The sequence below is a fragment of the Molossus molossus genome, unplaced genomic scaffold (assembly GCF_014108415.1).
Source record: "Molossus molossus isolate mMolMol1 unplaced genomic scaffold, mMolMol1.p scaffold_m16_p_13, whole genome shotgun sequence".
Taxonomy (NCBI): Eukaryota; Metazoa; Chordata; class Mammalia; order Chiroptera; family Molossidae; genus Molossus; species Molossus molossus.
The window spans coordinates 80,907,663-80,926,807 of NW_023425348.1; the positions used below are offsets into that span (position 1 = coordinate 80,907,663).

At 57.4% G+C, this 19,145-nt stretch overlaps 1 long non-coding RNA gene across 1 annotated transcript in view; it reads left to right on the forward strand.

Moving 5' to 3' along the window:
• LOC118628440 overlaps nucleotides 1-19,137 on the forward strand; it is a 147,497-nt gene extending 128,360 nt beyond the window's left edge. The window contains exon 3 of the long non-coding RNA XR_004959300.1: nucleotides 19,087-19,137. This is a non-coding gene — a long non-coding RNA (uncharacterized LOC118628440). The remainder of the gene's footprint in view (nucleotides 1-19,086) is intronic.
• Nucleotides 19,138-19,145: the final 8 nt, after the last annotated feature.

Below are 19,145 nucleotides of genomic sequence, written 5' to 3' on the forward strand. Positions count from 1 at the left end.
AGCAATACTGTATGTTATCCTGGAAGGTTGCTGAGAGAGATCTTAAATGTTCTCAACACACACGCACACACACGCACACACACGAACACGCATACACACACGCACACACACACACACACACAGACAAATGGTTAAAAAATAAATAAATAAGATATTTATATTGTACTTACTATGCCAGGCTCCATCATAAATGCTTTACACAACTTCCTTAAGCCTCACACTAGCTTTATGAGAGAGAGATTCTTAGTATCCTGGCTGTGCAGATGAGGAAATTGAGGCACAGAGAGGTGAGGTGACTTGCCGAAGGTCACACAGCATACAGTTTTTTATTCAAGCGGTGTCCGTTAAGGGCCATCTGCCCGTGCTGGGTGTCATGCCCTGACCTCTAGCTCAGTCTGGGGGAGGAGACAGGCCCGTGGCCAGGCCGTGGCAGTTCTGTGTGTGGAGTGCTCCAGTGGGCGAGCCCAGGGAGCTGTCATGGAGCTCGTGACGCCTGTGATGTGGCACCTCCCAAGGCCTGGGGAGACCAGGGAGGGCTTCCTGGAGGAAGGAACAGTTAAGCTGAGGTCAGGAACAAGACGGGGAAGCAGCTTGAATGAGGCTCTCGGAGTGAGAGCGCGTGGAGCTGGGTTGTTGGCGGATCCAGGTGATTTGCACTCTGAGGTGTTCCCAGGTCTCTGGCGTCACAGGGCTCTGCACTGCTTAGAGACCGGGCGGCCTCACACCCATGGCAGCGGGGGCTTTGTGTTGCTTCAGGGAATTGTATGGTGGCTCAAGATACCTGTGTGGGTGCATGGTGACAGCCCGGGGTCTAGACACCCCCAGGAGTCCACAGGGGTCCAGACTTTTGGACCTCAGCATCCTGTGACAACCCTGGGACTGCGCGGCAGCCTGAGTCCCGTCGCCCTATTCTGCAAGGCTGCAGGAAGAATATGTACATTCACGGTAGGAAACCCTTGGTCTCGGAGAGGAGCCAGCGTGGAAGAGGACCGCATTCATAAGGCTTCGCAGTAGGCGAGTCCAGGGAGATGTGGCTGGAGCCCCTCCCGCAGGGCCTGGGCAGCCAAGGAGTGGGGCTCCTTAGGGTTTATTTCCTTCTGGAAAGCAGAGAACGAGCCACTCCAGGGAGGTCTGCAGGAGTGCTGTCCTGACCTGCAGGCCTGTGACTTACAGAGGACCGAGGCTGCGCCTGTTGCCTGGATGCACAGCACCGTTCCTGAGCCCTCCGAGCAGGTGCCTCGCACAGGGCTGGGGTTGCTGTGTCCACGGGGGGGCTGGTCGCCTCCCCCACAGCCCCGGCCCCTCCACGGGCTCATGTGAGCTGGGCCTTCCCTGTGCACAGCAGGGTTCATGCCGGCCCCGCTGCTGCAGGCCAGCAGGGTGACTTGTTTGGACCTCGGGTCCTACACCTACGGAATAGGGATGGCACTACCACCTCTCTCAGGGGTTTTGGGGTGCTCAGTGGGCTGGGGGAGAGCCCCGTATGAAAGCGTAAGAACACATCCCCACTCTACATGGGAGTTGTGTGTTCCTGGGCAAACTCCATGCCACGGACCCTCAGTTTCCTCATCTGTAAAAAGGGGATGGGCCTAACACAGTGGGGGACACACATCGTTTGTGAACAAATGTTAGTTCCTCCCCCAACTCCCAGCCCCTCACCGAGATGGCAGCCTGGCACCCTTGGCACGGGGAAGAGGGTGGTCCTCAAGAGAGGAGCCTGTCTGGCCCCATCAGGGTCAACGATCTTTGTGCCCCTCTCGCCCTTCCTGCCCTGGGCAGAACCGCCGTGGGGCTGCCCGGTCAGACACTGTGCGAAGAGTTTTACATTGATGGTCCCAGTCAGAGAGAATACTAGGTGGGCCCATTTTACAGATAAGTAAACTGAGCCACAGAGAAGGCAGCTGAGTTGTCCCAGGTCACAGGACAAGAAAGGATTCATACCCATGTCTGTCTTGATTAGAAAGTCTGGACACTAATCACTTCTCTTCACAAGTATCCTTCTAGAAATTTTCAGGGAGAAAGGAAAACGGTGAGATGGGACTAGCCAGAGCATTGGTTGGATGCTTGGCACCTGGGTGGGGTCCGTCTCTGTCTGGCCTGCCCAGCACCTCCCAGGTGGCAGCTGGGTAGGGAGCACATGAGGGGAGGGGAGGCAGGGGCTGGGTTCGGCCCAGGCTGGCCCCTTGGACCATTTGAGGATCCCCACCCCTCAACAGCATGGAGCCTGCTGGCCTGGACCCCTCCCTGCTGGTGGCCTTTTTGTAGAGAGACTGGAAGAGTGTGGGGGCCTCTGGTCTGAACAAGAACCATTCCGCCCAACTTCAGAGGAAGAGACAGAGGGAAACAGGCCTGGTAGCTGGGAAAGTTCCGGCAGCCAGTGACCCATTTTAGCCAAGTGGGCTCAGCATGACACAGGGGGGCAGGATTCATTTCGCCACCTCCCACAGTAACTAGGTTTGCCCCGGGGCAGGGGTCGCAGGCCCCAGGCAGAATTGGGGTGCCTGGGACTAGCCCCTGTGCCCCGCCTTCCTTCCCTCTGCGGCTTCCAGCCCAGCCCAGAGCCAGCCTCTGATGCTACTGCCAAATACCAGACCACTTATCGGGCTTTTCCAGAGAGCTGACGTCCCCACACAGAGCCAGGCCTGCAGTTAGGGCTTAACTTTCCCTGGCTGTGGGCTCTCCGGTGGGAAGATCATCGTGGTCTGGATTAAGCAGGAGGGTAAAATATTTCCTCTCGAACAATACTCTTTGGCTGGGAGCAGGTCTGGGCCCTGGGCTTCCTGCCAACGCCTGCCTGGCCTCCAGCCTCCCCTCCGACCCTCAGCCGAGCCGGGTCCACAGCTCAGTTCGCCTCAGTGCTTGTTCTCATTAGGGAATGAAAATGAGAAGCCGTGCCGTTCAGTGTTGTTATCCGTGGAGCACTTGGTCCAGGCAGGGAGCGCATCGTGCCGTTCAGCGTGTTGTTATCCGTGGAGCACTTGGTCTGGGCAGGGAGCACATCGTGCCGTTCAGCGTGTTGTTATCCGTGGAGCACTTGGTCCGGGCAGGGAGCGCATCGTGCCGTTCAGTATGTTGTTATCCGTGGAGCACTTGGTCCAGGCAGGGAGCGCATCGTGCCGTTCAGCGTGTTGTTATCCGTGGAGCACTTGGTCCAGGCAGGGAGCGCATCGTGCCGTTCAGTATGTTGTTATCCGTGGAGCACTTGGTCCGGGCAGGAGCTCATGGAATCTGTACAGCTATCTTGGGAGTCGGGCTTACGACCCCAGATAGATCCAGACTCAAGTCCCAGCTCAGTCTCTTCTAGCTCTTGACCTTGGGGACGTGGTTTCATTTTCTGTAGCCTTGACTTGTCACCTGAGCATGGGAGTGGGGTGGCTGCCTCAGCGTGTCATGGAGATGGCTGTGGCGCACAGAACCACCGGCCAGTGCCCTGGCTGCCAGGGTGCTAACAAATGGTAGTTGTGTTATGAAAGACAGGCCCAGATATGTGAGACAACAGCTATTCGGGGGCAGAGCTGAGATGCAGACGCAGGGCCATGCGGCCCTGTGTGAGCCTGGCTGACAGCCAGGGCGGGGCCAGGGCAGAGCCGGGTGGGCCGGAGGCCCTGCCTGGCCCTCACAGGGACGGCCATTCAGACACAGCCTTGAGCTCCAGGGAGGGAGGAGAGGCCCCAGTGCCTCTGTCCCCACTTCCCTTTGTGGGAAACAACCAGGCCATTCTCTGCACCCTACTCCATGCCACAGGGGCTTGTGCCCCCGGAGGCTGGAAGGAGAGTACCCTGGCTCGACCCTGGGAAACAAAGACGGAGGTCAAAGCTGTCCCCACCAGGCCATTCTCTGCGCCCTACTCCATGCCACAGGGGCTTGTGCCCCCGCAGGCTGGAAGGAGAGTACCCTGGCTCGACCCTGGGAAAACAAAGACGGAGGTCAAAGCTGTCCCCACCAGGGCAGGCTCTGGCTCCAGGGAAGGGGGAGGTTGAGAGTCAAATGGGGTATGCGGCAAACCCCTGCCCCCCGCCATGCTGTGCAGGAGCCCTTCTGGGTTCAAGAGTGGACTTCCTCACGGGCGACCTTGCTGTGGGGCCTGGGGAGGCCCTTCCTCTGTCTGGGTGTTGTCTTCTCATCTCCAAAATGAGGACATTGGGACTAAAGAGCAGGGACCACTGCCGGCTGGAGAAATCAGGGAAGGCTTGCGGCCGAGGGGACATCACGCGGGGCTGTGAGGGTGGAAATTCTCAGGCAGACGAAGGGAGAGAAGATTCTGCAGGCCCAGACCTGGCAGATTCAGACTGGAACTTAAATGGTCCTTTCACGTAACTTGTTTCAATTACATCAATAATACATGTTCTTTGTAAGGAAAAAAAATAAAAGTCACCTGACTATAAAGAATAAAAGAAAATCACCCATAGTCAGTTGGTTAATATTTGGAACCAGATTAGCCCTTTTAATCTGATTAGGAACGAGGCCTTCAAACTCCCTAATCTCAGGCTCTGGGCAGACAGGAGAGAACAAAGAACTGTTTCCTGGGAGCAGAGTCAGGCCCCAAGCCCCAGACAGACGGACAGCATTTCCAGGGGTGGGGGCAGATGAACCGCAGGCCCTGGGGGAAGGGGTAGGGCTGCCAGGGCTGAGGGAGGGGGTCTGGATGGGTGAATGGGCTTCTGGGAAGCCCCTGCGCCTGTCATCTGGCAGAAGTGGCCGTCCTGCCGCCAAGCAGCCGAGGGGTCCCTGTAATGGCTTAACTGTGGTTTCTTAAGACGTCTGGCTGCAGGGTGCAGCGGGCTGGGAAGAGGCCTAATGACACTGTGAAGTCACTGCTGTGATCTCGGCAGCTCTTCGGCGCCACCTTTAAAATACGGTTCATCTTAATGGACAGGCCTAAGGGGGAGGGTGGGCGGCCCGCTCCCGTGGCCTGAGCCGTCGGCGGTGGGTCACCGGCAGCACAGAGGGGACTTCCACTCGACCTCCAGGCCCACGGCCCAGCTGGGGGTCTCTTTGTGAGGTGGGCCCACATCCTCCTTTGGCTCCTGCCTCACTTCTCCCAGCCCCCAGCACCGGCAAGTGTTCCCAGAGGCCTCACCAAGCCTTCTCACCTTAATGAGGCAGTGAGCGCAGCCATGATGGAGCCCAGCCCCCTCCGCCCAGCTCCTTAGACTGTCATCCTGGGCATCTGGGGTCCCTGGGGCGAGGCCAGTGCTTGGAGGGCTGGAGGAGTGTGAAGGCCGTGGTGACCACCTGAGCCCTCGTCACCTTGGCTGTGGGAACAGGGTGGGGGTGTTCCATTTCCTGCACGGCCCCTGTGAAGTCTGTTAACAGTAATTATAAAGTTATGGGGAATTCCCAGTCTTCCTAATTAGTGTTAATAGGGGCTGGGTGAGTTAGTCATGGGAAAATAGATGCCTTTGTTTGTGTTCTCCAAATTAGACCACTGTGTTCTGCCTTTAGATGTGATAGAGCCATGTTCTCGTCCCCCCTCCCCCACCATGGGCCTCTACCCCCGCACCGTGCACATGCCCACTGACCACGCTAGTCCCTGTGTGCACACAGCCACAAACACACATGTACACACACATTCAGCAGCACAACTGATTTCAAGTCTTTGGATCCTGGATTAAGACATCATTTTGCAAAGCAAACACCAAAACCAAACAGCATTTCAGCCACATTCCCAGTTCCCTTTGGCAATATTGTCAGCGGCCCTCCTTCGACTGCCACGCCCCACCCCAGAGACCCCGTGCACCCGCCTCCCATATTAGACTGTCTTAACAAACCATCACGTGTTCCAATTAGCGCGGTGAGTGAACCTGGCTGGGTGAGCAGGGTAGTACCGCCCTCCTCTTCCCGCTACAGGCTGGGGCGCAGTCCCCCGGGGGGAACGAGCCAAGTCCGCTCCCCTCTCTCTGGTGGGATAATGAGCCCCGGCGGCTCCACCACGCCTGTGGAAGGCTCCCTGCCATCTGGGTCCGTGGCCACCCTGGAGGAGGTTTCCTTCAGAGCAAGCAGAAGGGAGGGAGTGAAGGTGCATTTAATGTGCAGTATCGGCGGTTTGGCCTGTGCTAGGATTTTTTGTCTAGGATGGTGCTTTCTCAACTGAATCGTGGGTACCCACAGGGCCTGAGGGCTCGCCCCTGAACCAGGTACACAGAGTCTCAGGGTATGTCCTAATAGATCATCAGTTCTTAAAGATTTGGAAGATAATACCTTATTTTTATATTAAAACAACTGTGGACATATTTTAAAGTAAAATACAAAAAGAAAATAGATACAGACATGCAGGAGATTCACAGGCAAGTTTGTTCTCCCACTTTCTTTTCTGGGCTGGACCCCCAGATGTGCAGGGGGTAATAGGATTCCTTCCGTAGCCACTGCAGGAACTGAGGAGAGAGAGCTTGTGAGGGTCTAAGTCACTGCATAGTGCTGTGTGATGTTGGACAAGCCACTACACCTCTCTGATCCTCTGATCCCTGAATGGCACAATGGTAATGGTGGTAACACCTCCCCAGGTCCAGCTTCACAGGTATGCAACTGGGCTGGCACACAGGGCCCCCCTCCCTTCGTTGCTTCCTTCCCCAGACACCCATTGAGCACTCACTCTGTGGCAGATACTGTATCGGGTGCTGGGATTCATCAATGAACCGGACAAAGTTGTTGCTCCCCTGCCTTCAAGGGAAGGGGAGAGAAGATAAACAACAGGAAGAAAACGTTGTTGGAGACGCGTCAACAGCAAGGGGATAGACAGTAACTGGGGAGAGGGAGGGACTGTGTTAGGCTGTGAGGGGTGCAGGTGGGATGGTTGGAGAAGGTCTCCCTGAGGATTTGATCAGAGACCTGACTGAAATGAGGGAACACGCCATGTGGAATCTCTGAAGGCAGCTGGACGAGCAGGTGCAGAGGCCACGTGGAAGACACCGGTGTAGCCCGAGCCGGCTAGAGCAGGGTGAGAGAGGAGGGTCAGAGATGAGCTCAGCCGGCTGGGGTGGGGGACATTGCAAGCTGTTGTGAGGGTGTGGCGGGAGTAAGTGAAAAGGGGGTAGAGGACTTGAACCAGAGCTGATGTTTGTGGTCCCTCAAGGAGAGTTGCCTGGAGGCCAGAATGGCAGGGGATGAAGGACAGGGGTGTCCCGTTGTCCTCTGCCAACTCAGGGCAAGTGGCAGCCTCAGGCTCCAGCCCTCTGCCCACCATTCTGGAGCCTCCATATCACTGGCCCACCATCCGATCCGGGCGTCGGAGGGCTGTGCAGACAGGCCGTGCACTCAGAAGGCTGACGCCAAGGCACCCCTGACGGTGCCAGCGCCAGAAGAGCCCAGGGCGGCCCACGCCGTGCGGCTTCCTTCGCAAGCCTCGTCCCCTTCTTCCAAGCGAGCTCCAAGGTGTAGGCGTGAACGCCAGGAAGGAGGACAGCGGGTCAGCAGGGCTGGAAGCTGTCCCGTGCTGGTCCACAGAGACCCTCACTCCCCGCTGGCGGCCCAAGTGCCAAGAACCACCGCTTCTTCTGAGCTAGATAAGCCTGGGGAAGGGGAGCGCTGCCCGAGACCCCAGCGCTCATCTGTAAATGCGGATATTACTCGTGGTGTTGTGAAGATTAAATGAGAGCACAAATGAAGCACCTAGAATGTCCCTCAAACATGGGAAATACTCACTTCTTGAGGCCTCGTGGCTGCAGGGGCCCAGCCTGGGTGTCACCCCTGCACCAAAGACCTGGCCACCGAGCTCCTGAGAAGTGAGCTGCAGGGAGAGGGAAGCAGAATCTTAAGATCAAGCCCACGATGCTGACAACCTAAGAGCATGCGGTGTGACTGGGGCAGGTCCTGGGGCTGTCATCTATATGAGGAAGGGGACAGACTCAAGGACTCGGGCCCCTTAAGCCTTGACGTGCTTCAAGATGAGAAAGCAATGGATTCCTCCATGAGAGCCCGCCCCCGGGACAACACTCTGCTAGGTGGGGGCAGCAGACTGCGGGCCCCTGTCTTCACCTGGTGACCTTAGAGGGTTGCCCAGAAAGGGACTAGCCTGCAGGCCTGGGGCCCCTGCTGTCACAGATGGGAGAGGGGCAATTGTGAGGAGCCCAGACTGCCTGGGTTCAAATCCCAGCCCTGCCACTATCTAGCTGAGTGACCTCGGGCAAGTGGCGTAACTTCTCTGAGCCTCAGTTTTTACAGTGGAAAAACGAGGTAATGATAGCGTCTAGCACATAAATTGTGGGAGTCGGTGAGAACGAGTCTGGTGTGCGCAGCTTTGCAGAAGCGCACCCGGTGTTTGTGGTTGCTTCTCTCCCGGTGAGCTGCTCCGCAGCTCCTTCCCAGGCCCTGGCTCCCACCCCAGCCCCCCTGAGCCGCTGCCGCTGCCCCGAGGGCCAGTCGGCCCAACGCTCTCCGGGCGCAGCTGGGCAGCTGTAACCTGGTGATAAGAACAAGGCATTCTGGGAAGAAAGGATTTCTTTGAGCATCACTGATGAAGCTGAGCAAAGGAGCCTTAAATCCATGTTTCAGAGGGAAACATGACCTTAAACTGATGTGAGGTAACTGAAAAGTGGCAGAGAGCCAGGAGAAAGCCTGGGGCTTTAGAATTCACACAGATCAGCTCGAATCCTGTCTCCTCCGCTCCCAAGTCCACAGGGACGCAGTCCTCGTCCCCTCGTCCCCTCGTCTCCTGTCTCCTCGTCCCCTCGTCCCCTCGTCTCCTGTCTCCTCGTCCCCTCGTCCCCTCGTCCCCTGTCTCCTGTCTCCTTGTCCCCTCGTCCCCTCGTCTCCTGTCTCCTCGTCCCCTCGTCCCCTCGTCCCCTCGTCTGTGAAGCAAGGGTATTAATGTCTCAAGGTTGTAGGAAGGTTTCAGTGAGATACGTGTGAAAATGCATGTCCCCGCCACCCGGAGCCCAGCGAGCCAGCGGCTGTTCACTGAGCCCGTGCGCACCGGCTTCCCTTCAGCCCTACTGACCAGCGAGCGTTGCCTGACCCAGGGCGCACCGCAGGAGGGGGCTGGTCCCCTCCGGTACCTTCGGTCCTTAGGTGGTCACTTAGGTCGTGAGCGCCAGGTTCTCTTTCAGGTTTCTCTCTTACTGGAACACTTACCTTGGAAAGTTCGATTTCATGCCATTTTAGAACTCATTCCCCATAGAATCTCTCCTCCAACCATACTTGCTGTTCAGTCACACCCAGGAGGAGGCAGTCCATGGAACTGTGGCCTCAGGCAGAATCCAGAATCATCTTCCCCTACTGCTAGGTCTGTCTGAACGTGACCCAGATCTGCACAAGTGGTCTGGGCCCCGGTGGCTCAGAGGTGCTTGCTCACGGTCACACCTAGGAATGGAGTCTGAGGTAGCCCAGGAGAGCCATGTTCGAAAGCCTGCCCCGTACCCCCACCCCTCCCCACCCCGGGTTCCTGGAAATCCTGACCTTGCCCCATGAACTTGCTGAGTCTTTCTCTTGCTTAATTAATTATGGGGCAGCCAGGGGGAAATGAAACACCTGTCAGGCTCTTCCTTTTCCCAGCAAGGAGGCTCCCCAGGACCCCTGTTCTCAGCAGGGCCCCGACAGTCCTGAAGTTGCTTTGGGCAAGCCGGCCTTGCTCAGCGGCTCACACATGCAGAGCCTCTAAATTAAATGTGGCCGCTGCCTGCTGGGGGTCACAGTCCCGGGACACGGATTATGTCCAGGCCTCTGAATGAAGTGTGCTTTAAGGAAGTGTCCCAGCTGACGTAAGCAGGCAGCCTCCCGCCTTCCAGAAAATGGTCAGAGAGAGAGTGTGTGTGTTTGTGTGTGTGTGTGTACGGACACGTGGGCATTCAGAGAGGGGAGAGAGAGCAGTTGGAGGCAGAGAGACGAGACCTGAAATGGAGAGGCAGAGGGACCGCCTGGCACACAGGACCCAAGGCCGACAGAGAGGACCCCCAACCCCAGAGCTAGCTGCTTGACCCTGTATCATAAACTTGAACCCAGATCCCCAGACCCAAGGGCAGGACCTTCCATCTTTACAGCCTCTGGAAATGAGGAAAGGTTCCAGTTGGCCTGGCTTGCACCTGGCCTGAAACCCCCTTCCATAGCCCCTTCTCAGCACCCCGACCTGGCGGACAGGGGACACACGGGGGACCAGTGCCATTGCTGTCTGTGGTCTGCAGGGCAGCGTGAGTGTGGGGAGACGCGCCTTCACTGCTGAGCTGACAGCCCACTCGCCCTGAGATCCGGTGTTCATTAGGGCCCCCTTCCCTCTGCTCCCAGAGTTCCCAGAGTTTCAGCAGGGTCTTCTTAAACCCCAACCCCTTTTCCTCATTTCTTAGCTCTGGTTGCTATAGATTGGGCTGTATTTATATTCTTGAATGATGAGGTCTGCCCATCAAATATTCACACAACCATGCCCATTTCTGAAAGGACAATACCTGAATTCTTTCCACCCGTGAATGGAACCAGTGACCCCAGGTGTTTGCTCAACATTGGCACTGGAACCACCAAACCGTGGCTCGGGGCCTAGGGTGGACGAGCAGAAGGTTCACTGGCTTCCAAATGAACGAGGATCACAGCTCGCACCGTTGGAGAGCTTTTCCATGTCTCAGGCACTGTGGTCTCGGACGTTCACACGACCTGTGAGATCACAGGGTACGCTGAGGCTCAAGGCCAAAGACACACAGGTAGCGAGCGGGGAAGCCGATTCCACCCGGTTACTCTTACGCCTTTGGTCACTCTGCTTGCTGCCTCCCCAGAGAAGCCCAGGGAGGGCGAGGAACCTGCTTGACTTCCCACGACTGGTTAGAGGCAGAGCGAGGACTAGACCCTGAGCGCCCCAGTTCCCACTCTTGCCGAGTAATTTTCCTAATTCTGGAGAGAGCCACGGTTTGACCTACCAGCTCTGGGACATCTTTGACACCCTCTGAGCCCAGATGCTAGAACTAACTTGCTAGGTTCAAAGGCCAGCCTAATAGCTGTGTGACCCTGGGCAAGTTACTTCACTTTTCCGTGCTCGGTTTTCCTTGTCTGTAAAATAATTAATTGTACCCACTTCATAGATCGTTGTGAAAATGAAGTGAGTTAACAGACACAGTGTTTAGGACTGTGACTGGCACACCATAAGCACTGTAAATACAAACTCTTATCATCACCATTGTCCTCCCCTCTGGGTCCCGCCACACCGTCCACCAGCCTCCCTGCCCTTTGTAAGTGTGTGGGCCTCAGCAACACAGAGGAGAGGCCTTCCCAGGCGCAACTGGCTAATCACAGGGCACATCCTTGGCTGGCAATATGCTCTGCACCAGTCATCGGTCATCAGTGAGAGCTCAGGGAGGCGACTAAGGCTCGGCAGTGGCCATGGCCAAAGGTCCGCCTTCCCTGGTCCTCCGGCAATCCGTGTGCAGCACAGCCCTGCTCCCGAGTTCTTGGCAAAGGATGCCGTCCACAGGGCTCCTCCCTGGCTTCTGACATGGCAGCGGGGTCAGGCCCTGGCCCAGAGGAGGACCAGCTCTCGCGCCCCTGGTCCATTCGGCCCTTCCCATCGGACGGCTGCCCCTGTGCTGTCCAGACCCTCACATGCCCCACTTGGAGCTCCTAGCCAGGCCTCGCCAGCTCTCCCTGCGTCCTACGGTTTGAGTTAGCTTCCCCCCCGCCAGTATTTTCTGATTGCTGAGGGCACTGCCCATCATCCATGCTTGCCTCCTTTGACCCTTGTGACATCCCTGTTCCGTCTTTATCCCTGTGTTCACAGTGGAGCTGGAAGGCTCAGAGGGGTGCTGGGACTTGGCAGAAGCTGCACAACCTGAATAGAGGGCTGGAACCCAGCTGTCCGCACACCCAGTTCTATAGCCTCTCTCATTATTTGGCCCCTCCCAGCTAGGGGAAACACATCCACTTCCAAGCCTGTACTGTACCAAGGCGAGTCCCTCAATATTCCTTAGGGCCAGGGATCCACAAACTACCATCTGTGGGCTAAACCCTTCCAATCTTTTTTGTAAATGAAGTTGTATTGGCCCATAGCCATGTCCATTCATTTCTGTGTGGTCGGTGGCTGCCTTCTCGCACAAAGCAGGGTGGAGTCGTTGGGACAGAAATAGTATAGCTACAGAGCCTAAAATATACACTGTCTGGCCCTTTATGGGAGAAGAAGGTTCCCAACCCTGCTGCAGATGAGCGCTGGGCACATCGTCACATGTCCCCTTCCAGTTCCTGTCCCTTCCCTGGCGCCCCCCCTCCTGCCCACCACCAGCCCAACGGAAGAGCAAGGTCCCATTCTGCAGATGGAGACACCAAGACCTGGAGAAGTTTTATTTCTTCATATTATCATTTATTATCATTTTGTCAAAAGAAAGTAGAAATCTTCTCGGGCTTGGTGAGACCAGTACTTGCTCATCCCAGAGGCTTTCGGCAGGACTGCCAGCACCCTTCCTGGCTGGAAGGATGCCATCTGGTGCCATCGGGGGGCGGCTTCTGTGGAGGGAGGGAGTAGCTCCCCCTTCCTTTGTCTGAGCCCCGGACCTGTCTCCATCCAAGCCCGGCCTTTTCCCTGCCCCCACTCCCATCCTGCATCTCTCTGTAGGGCTCCCAGGAGCAGCGGGGTGATGTTTTATGGGGAGGCAAGAAAACAGGGCTCTCTGGCTCCTACCTGACTGTCTGTTCAAGCCCTGGCCCCAGCTTCTCCCTTTGATTCATTTTCTCCCAGGCCTTTCTCGAACCACGAGAGCACCCTGTCACGGTGTCTGTGTTGCGGTTGTTGGCCCTTCATGACTTGAGCTTTGAATACCTGTAGCCATTCCTCCTAATTCGGACCAGGTGGCTGGAATCATTGCAGTGGCCCCGGGAAGACCCGGTGTCGCTCATATTTATTGCCAAGCAACTGTAACCAGGACATGAGGCTGCAGGTGGAGGGGCGCTGGATTTCTGCTCCAGTGACAGTTCCTGGGCCCCGAGGGTTCAGGGGAGGCCCTGCCGGTCTGCCCTCCGCACTGGAAGCTACTGTCTCTGATGGGGAAGCCGCGGGACAGCCCGGGGTCCCCAGCTCTGGGAGGCCACCCCTCAGGGCTGCATGCAAGCATTAGCAGGCGGGAGGGAAGGGAGCCAGGACCAGTGGAGCCCCTCACTGAACAGCGGCTGAGAGCCAAGAAGTTCATTGCAGAGAGGAGCAGACAGAGTGAAATTGACGGGACATTGACAGCAACCGGGTCCTGGAAGGAGCCCTGAAATCTGCAGCAGAAACAAGGCACAACAGCTGGTCGGAGCCCACCTCAGACGTGGGTGTGTCATCTCAGGCAAGCTCCTCAACTTCTCTGGGTCCCAATCCCCACAAATACAATCACTCTGCCTTGCTGGATGGCTGTGAGGGTCGAGCGAGGGCATAAAACTGGAAGGGCTTTGGGAGCTGTGAAGCAGAGTATGGGTGGAGAGTTGTGTTGTAAGTTATGTAAAGTAGGAGGGAGTTTGGTTAGACGCCGGGAGGAACTTCCCTACCTAAGGAGGAGACGTCAGAATGAGGTTGTACCTGTGTGCGTGGCTGTATCTGTCTGTCTGCGTGTCTATATCCATTTATGCCTGTGTACGTATCTGCCCATTGTCTGTGTGCATGGGTCTATTTACCGTCTGTCTGTCTTTGTCTGTGTGTCTGCATGGTTATGTCTGTATTGTCGGTGTGGGTTTGTGTGTATGTGTCTTGTGTGTAGAGCAAGTCACTGGAGCCAGACGTTGAGTTGAGTCGTTTTTGTTGCTAAGTTGCTGGGAGAATGTCCTCTTGCTGTCCCATCCATCTTGGGGGACGTGGACAGAGCCCCAGGCTGAAAGGGGGTCTTAAATGTGATTGTTGACTGACGTGTCACTGTTGTCGACACCTTTCTAAATCTGGGCCGAGAAGAACTGGACGGGGACACCAGCTCTGGAGTGGACGCTGAGGCCTGGACCTCAGTCTCCACATCTGTGGCCTGGGGGTAGCAGAGCCTGCGTCGTGGGGGCCCAGTGGCTGAGCCCTCAGCACCGCGCCTGGCCGGTGGGAAGGAACTCGCACACGCCGGCATTGCTGTGAGCTGTGAGCAGCGTTTCTGGCCCCGACTCCTGACCGATGGAGCAGGAAGGGCACTGGCTCTGGACCCACACACCTGGGGCTCATGCGTGCCTGTCAGTGGCTGTGTGGCCTTGGGCGAGTCCCTTCATCGCACGGAGCCCAGTGACCGCAGCTGTAAGTGGGAAATGATTAGCCTGCCTTGTGGGGTTCCAGGGAGGTTCCGGGAGACGGTGTGAGACGTGCGCACATGGGCACTGCGGAAAATGCTTTCTGTTCTGCCTGCAAAAGAGAAACGGCAGGATTTGCCGGCCCCCACCCACCCCAGCCCCTCACCCCGGCTCAGACCTGTGCCCTTTCTCACCTGCTTCCCAGGCCCCTTAATACCCGTGAAGCCATTAAATATTGAAGTCCCGGCTGTGTAGCAGCCAGTTGCCCTAGCAATCACCCATTTTGGGGTGGATTACCACGTTTTTTAAAGTGTCTCTGGCAGTTCCAGGCCCGGAGGGGTGACGAGATGGGACCCCCGGGAGGGCGGGTGGGGTTCCTGCTCCATGCTGAGGCACAGAGACGCAGTTGTCCAGGGAAAATAGCCATGGGGCCCGAGGGTTAGAGACAGAGCTGGCTTCGCCCGAGTTTTCAGAAGCTGGACTTGAACCCAGGACTCATGTTTGCCAGTTCCTTCTCTTCACTACCTGCTTTTGCCTTGTGGGCATGTTGTGCAATAGCCCGCCAGCCAGCAGGTTTCCAGCACTTAGCAGCAGTGTGCCTTCTGGGGCCTGACCCCAGTTCTGCCCCTGACCCACCGGGCCAGCCTGGGAAGCTCACTCACCGTCTCTGAGCCTCAGTAACTCGAGGCCAGTTCGCCCTTTGTGCTCAGCATGGTTCCTGGCACACGGGAAGCAGGAGCAGTTATTATATTGAGAATATACCATCCAGTGCCCCTTTGTGCCCTGAGGGGACCCAGAGGAAGTGGGAGGCACAGCCCAGCCCCCGAAGGCTTATATCTGGTGGGGAAGGTGTGAGTGACATCAGTGATACATTCAGAGGACACATCCCTGTCCTCTCCTATCCTGGGAGGCTGAGTTGCCGTCCCCCCGATGCCCAGGCAATCTCCCAGAACCCCTAGGGTCCCCGCCACAGTGCAGAGGATTTCCCAGGTGTGCCAAGGGCACCCGTCCTCCCTGGGCTCCGGAGCCCGTTGTTTACCTGGCACGTCTGCTTGCGTCCTCTCGCACCTACTTCCCCAGATGGCCAGGTTGGCGGTCAGGGAGACGTTCCTGGAGGCTCAGCAGGGGTGAAGGCCAGGGCAGGATCGGCCGCAGGGGTCGGGAGGGTATCCTCCCTCCACCCTCCTTTGTCCCTCCCAGCCCTGGAACTCAGTCCCCTGTCCGGCTTCAGCTACCCTTGCTGTCAGGCACCACACCGTACTGGGACCCATGTTCTGAGGCAAAGCCTGTTTCTGACACAGAGTGACCTCTACTGTTCTTGCCCAAGTTCAAGTTGCCCGGGTTGCCTTGCCTTCAGCGCCCGGACCGGGGCAAGTAAAAGTCTTGAGGATGCAGACTGCCTTCCCAGAGGCCTTTGCAATCGGGCTGTCTCGGTGCAAAGCAGGAGTCTGTCTCAGTACAGACTCAGTGCCTGGGTCTGCTATGAGCGCTTTCTGTGGCCTGAGTCCAGCCCCAGTCCCTGTAGGGGATGGGGGCGCTGGACTGTGGTCACTCTGGAGATGAGCAGGCTCAGGTCCCTGAGGCCACACCTCTGAAGGACAGTCCCGGCAGAAGGAAGAGGAACCCTGCTTTGTCCCAGCAATTCCTCCAACCGACTGTGCTACTCTGGGCCAGGGATTTCACATCTCTGGCCTCGGGCTCCTCGCTTGTAAGCAGGAGTGCCCATCGCCTGGCGTGACTGGGCAGATGCGGTGAGTGGTACATGACCAGGGCCTCTGGAAGTCGAGATACAGCAAGTCTTCGGTGGCTGTCTGGGGTGGTGGGGAGAAGCAGCAGCTCAGAATTCGGAGCTCCTGGTTCCCGCCCTGCTGTGTGGCTGTGGGCAAGACCCTGCCACTCTCTGGGCCTCAGCATCCCCAGGGCGAAAAAGGGGGCATCGGAGTTACCCTTCGCTGAGGAGCTTTGTTCTTTGAAGATTCTCTGAGCGGAACAGCCCATGGGAGTTCTGGGTGAGACAGGAAAGGGCTGGGGGCCGGGACTGAGCGCCCAAGTACTGGCTCAGCTCACAGACCAGAGACGCGTCCTTCCCAGCTGCTGTGGATGCCCTCTGCCCCCTGGACATTCATGATTCAGTGAGTCTGGGGGTGGGGGAGGCTGTCATTTAGGATCCCGTTGCATCCAAGGCAGATTGCCTGTTACCGTTAACCCTCAAGGCGCCGCCCCCAGGAGCCTAATTAAATTGTATCCCCCACTCAGCTGTGTCCATGTCCCTGTGTTCCTGCCATTGCCAGACCTACTCCAGGATTTAGGGCCAATTGCTTGTTTATCAGACCGTCTGTCTCAGGGATGAGGCCCAGCGGGCACAGCCAGAGAGCGAATGAGTCCTCCCCCTCAGCTTTGAACCTGCTGGCAGGAACCACTGTGATTCTGAGCAGCCTCCTCCCACCCTGATGAAGAAAAACATGGGTCTTCGGTCAGGCAAACCTGGCTGTCATTCCTGCTCGGAGACCTTCCGAGCCTGTTGGAGATTTAGTTTCCTCGTCTGTGGAAGGGAACGATGATCATAGCTATTTCGCAGAGCCTTCTGGAGGATCGAGGAAGACAGTTACAGGTGACTGCCGTGGCACAGTGCATTATCACCGGGGCCCAGTGAATGTTGGTCCTGCCCTGCCCTCCCCACACGGGCCTCCCAGCGCTAGGCTCCCCTGCTGGGCCGGGCTTGTTCATCGCCCCTGCTGGGCACACCCAGAGCACTGGGTCGATGGGCTGTTCACCCTTCTCTCCAGGTACCCGGCGATTGCTTCTCACCAGACTTGACGAGTCCTGGTCTCCGTGCCTTGGGTCAAGCCCAGGGCTGGCACTGGTAGGGGCCTGGCACCCACTGGAAGGAGGCGCCGCTTTCGCCTGCATCGGCTCCCCCTCTTCTCCAGTAGCCCTGGCAGGCCCAGGAGCTGAGGAGGGGGGTCCAGGTCTCACAGCTGGTCATGGCAGAGCCCCTGCTGATTGGACCCAGGGTTTTGGAGGTGAGGCCACTCCGCACCACAGCGCCCTCCCTTGGCCGGGGCGCGCACAGGACATTCCTCACACTATGGCGGCCGGGACCTACCTTTGCTTCCTCCGATGGGGCTTCTCCAAGGCTCATGCCCACTGGCCTCCTTCTCTCTCTCCAGGAGATGCCCAGGGGCTGGGGGCAGTGAACGCAGGAGTGATTGATGGACTGAGCTGTTCTTCTTGGGCAGAGGACCCCTCCCGGGCCCTCTGTGCAGATGGGACGGAGGCGCCATCTGGGGCGGTGGGAGGAGCAAGGCTGATAAAGCTGTCTGGCCCTGGCGGGCTGCGGAGCAGAGCCTGAGGCGAGGCGTGACCTCCCGCTCTGCCCGCTCCGGTCCTTCCGTCTGTCAAGGGTGGCAAGGGCCGTCCCCCAGAGGCCTCCGGCTGACGCGAGGGAGGATGCCGGCTGGCTCCCTGGGACTCTGCCTCTGCCTGATTCAGGGCCGAGCAGCACTGGGCTGGAGAGGTGGGGACCGAGGCGTAGCGCGAGCTCTCTCTGGGGTCCTCTCTGGTGCCGCGTCCACTGACGGGTGTCTTGTCAGGAGCTCTGGTTTGGAGTCCAAAAACTTGGGCCTGAATCATGATCATGTCTCACTAGCCATGTGGATAAGTCAGGCCAGTTCATTACATTCTCTGAGCCTCCCTTTCCTCATCTGTAAAATGGATAATGTTCCCACCTCCGAGGTGAGGAGTAAATAGAATGTAGGAGAAATGCTGTGTAGTAAACGCTTGATGCCATTAATTGTTAGGTTCGGTTATCACAAAACTTGACAAATGAATTTGAATTTGGGATCACTCAGGGGAAAGAAGTTTCTGTGCATCCTGAGCGGGCCGTATATCCGTGGTTCTCTCCCACACTCTCCTCCATTGGTAACTGGTGGCCGTGGTCGAGCATCCGCTTACTTCCGATCTGTGATGATGCTGGTGATCACAGCGGCCACAGCCACTGCACTTACAGGCTTCCCAGTGTTTCCATGCTACATCACTTCCTTTTACGTGTTTCATAGCATGAATTCCTACAACCACCTTTGACTTCCAAACTGAGAGTCCCAGTTTTCAGAGGAGAACCCAGCAACTCGGGGAGGAGAGTGACTTCCTAAGGGTCTCAAGGGAGCTGGCTAAGGCAGGTGCAGAAGCAGCGGGGACGGAGTGAGCATGGACTGGCGTGAACAGGAAGAAGGCGTCTGGGCTGGCACCTGAGACCCCGAAGTCCTCCCCATGGGGATGCCCACCGCAGCCCAAGCTCCCCGGGCCTCAGATTTTGCCTGGAGCTTGTCCTCTAGCTTAGTGGTTGAGCAGGACCTGGCTGTGGACTTTGCCACAAGTGTGGTGGAACGGGCTTCCCACCTGGGCCCGGGTGACTGCCGACACCAAGCCTTCCTCCACTGCGGGGGGCTGACTCTAAAGGACCCCTCTGGCAGATCCTTGTGCAGAGCTAAGGAACCCTTTCCAACCCCAGATTTCTCTCTCCTGGGAGACAGGGTTCCTGGGGAGGGGGTTTGATGAATAAGGCCCTGCCGGCACCCACTGTAGATGCCCAGGTAGCGTCCGGGTGCATGGGCCACCCACGCCCACTGTCTCCTCCCAGTTCAGTAGCCACATGCAGTATGACAGCGTAGATGTAGCCAAGCTAGAAACTGCAAGTTGTTTGAAGGCGTGGTTGCCACGCAGCCCCAGCACGGGCACCCAGAGCTGCCATCTGGGCGGAAGGCAGGCACCCATGCAGCCTCCGCAGCGAGGGGCCCAGGTGCTGAGGGTTTTTCATTAGCCCTAATGGGCCCAGATTAGCGAGGTACTTGCCCGGAGTGTCTGTCCGGAGGGCGGATTTTCATAAACAGCTTCTTGAACGTGGCTGTTCCTTAATGACTTCCTATAGTAATTGAATATTTTCTCTTACAGGACAAGCTGGGCCAGTGAAAGAAATATACAGCAGCCCCTCTGACCAAGAGACTCTGTCC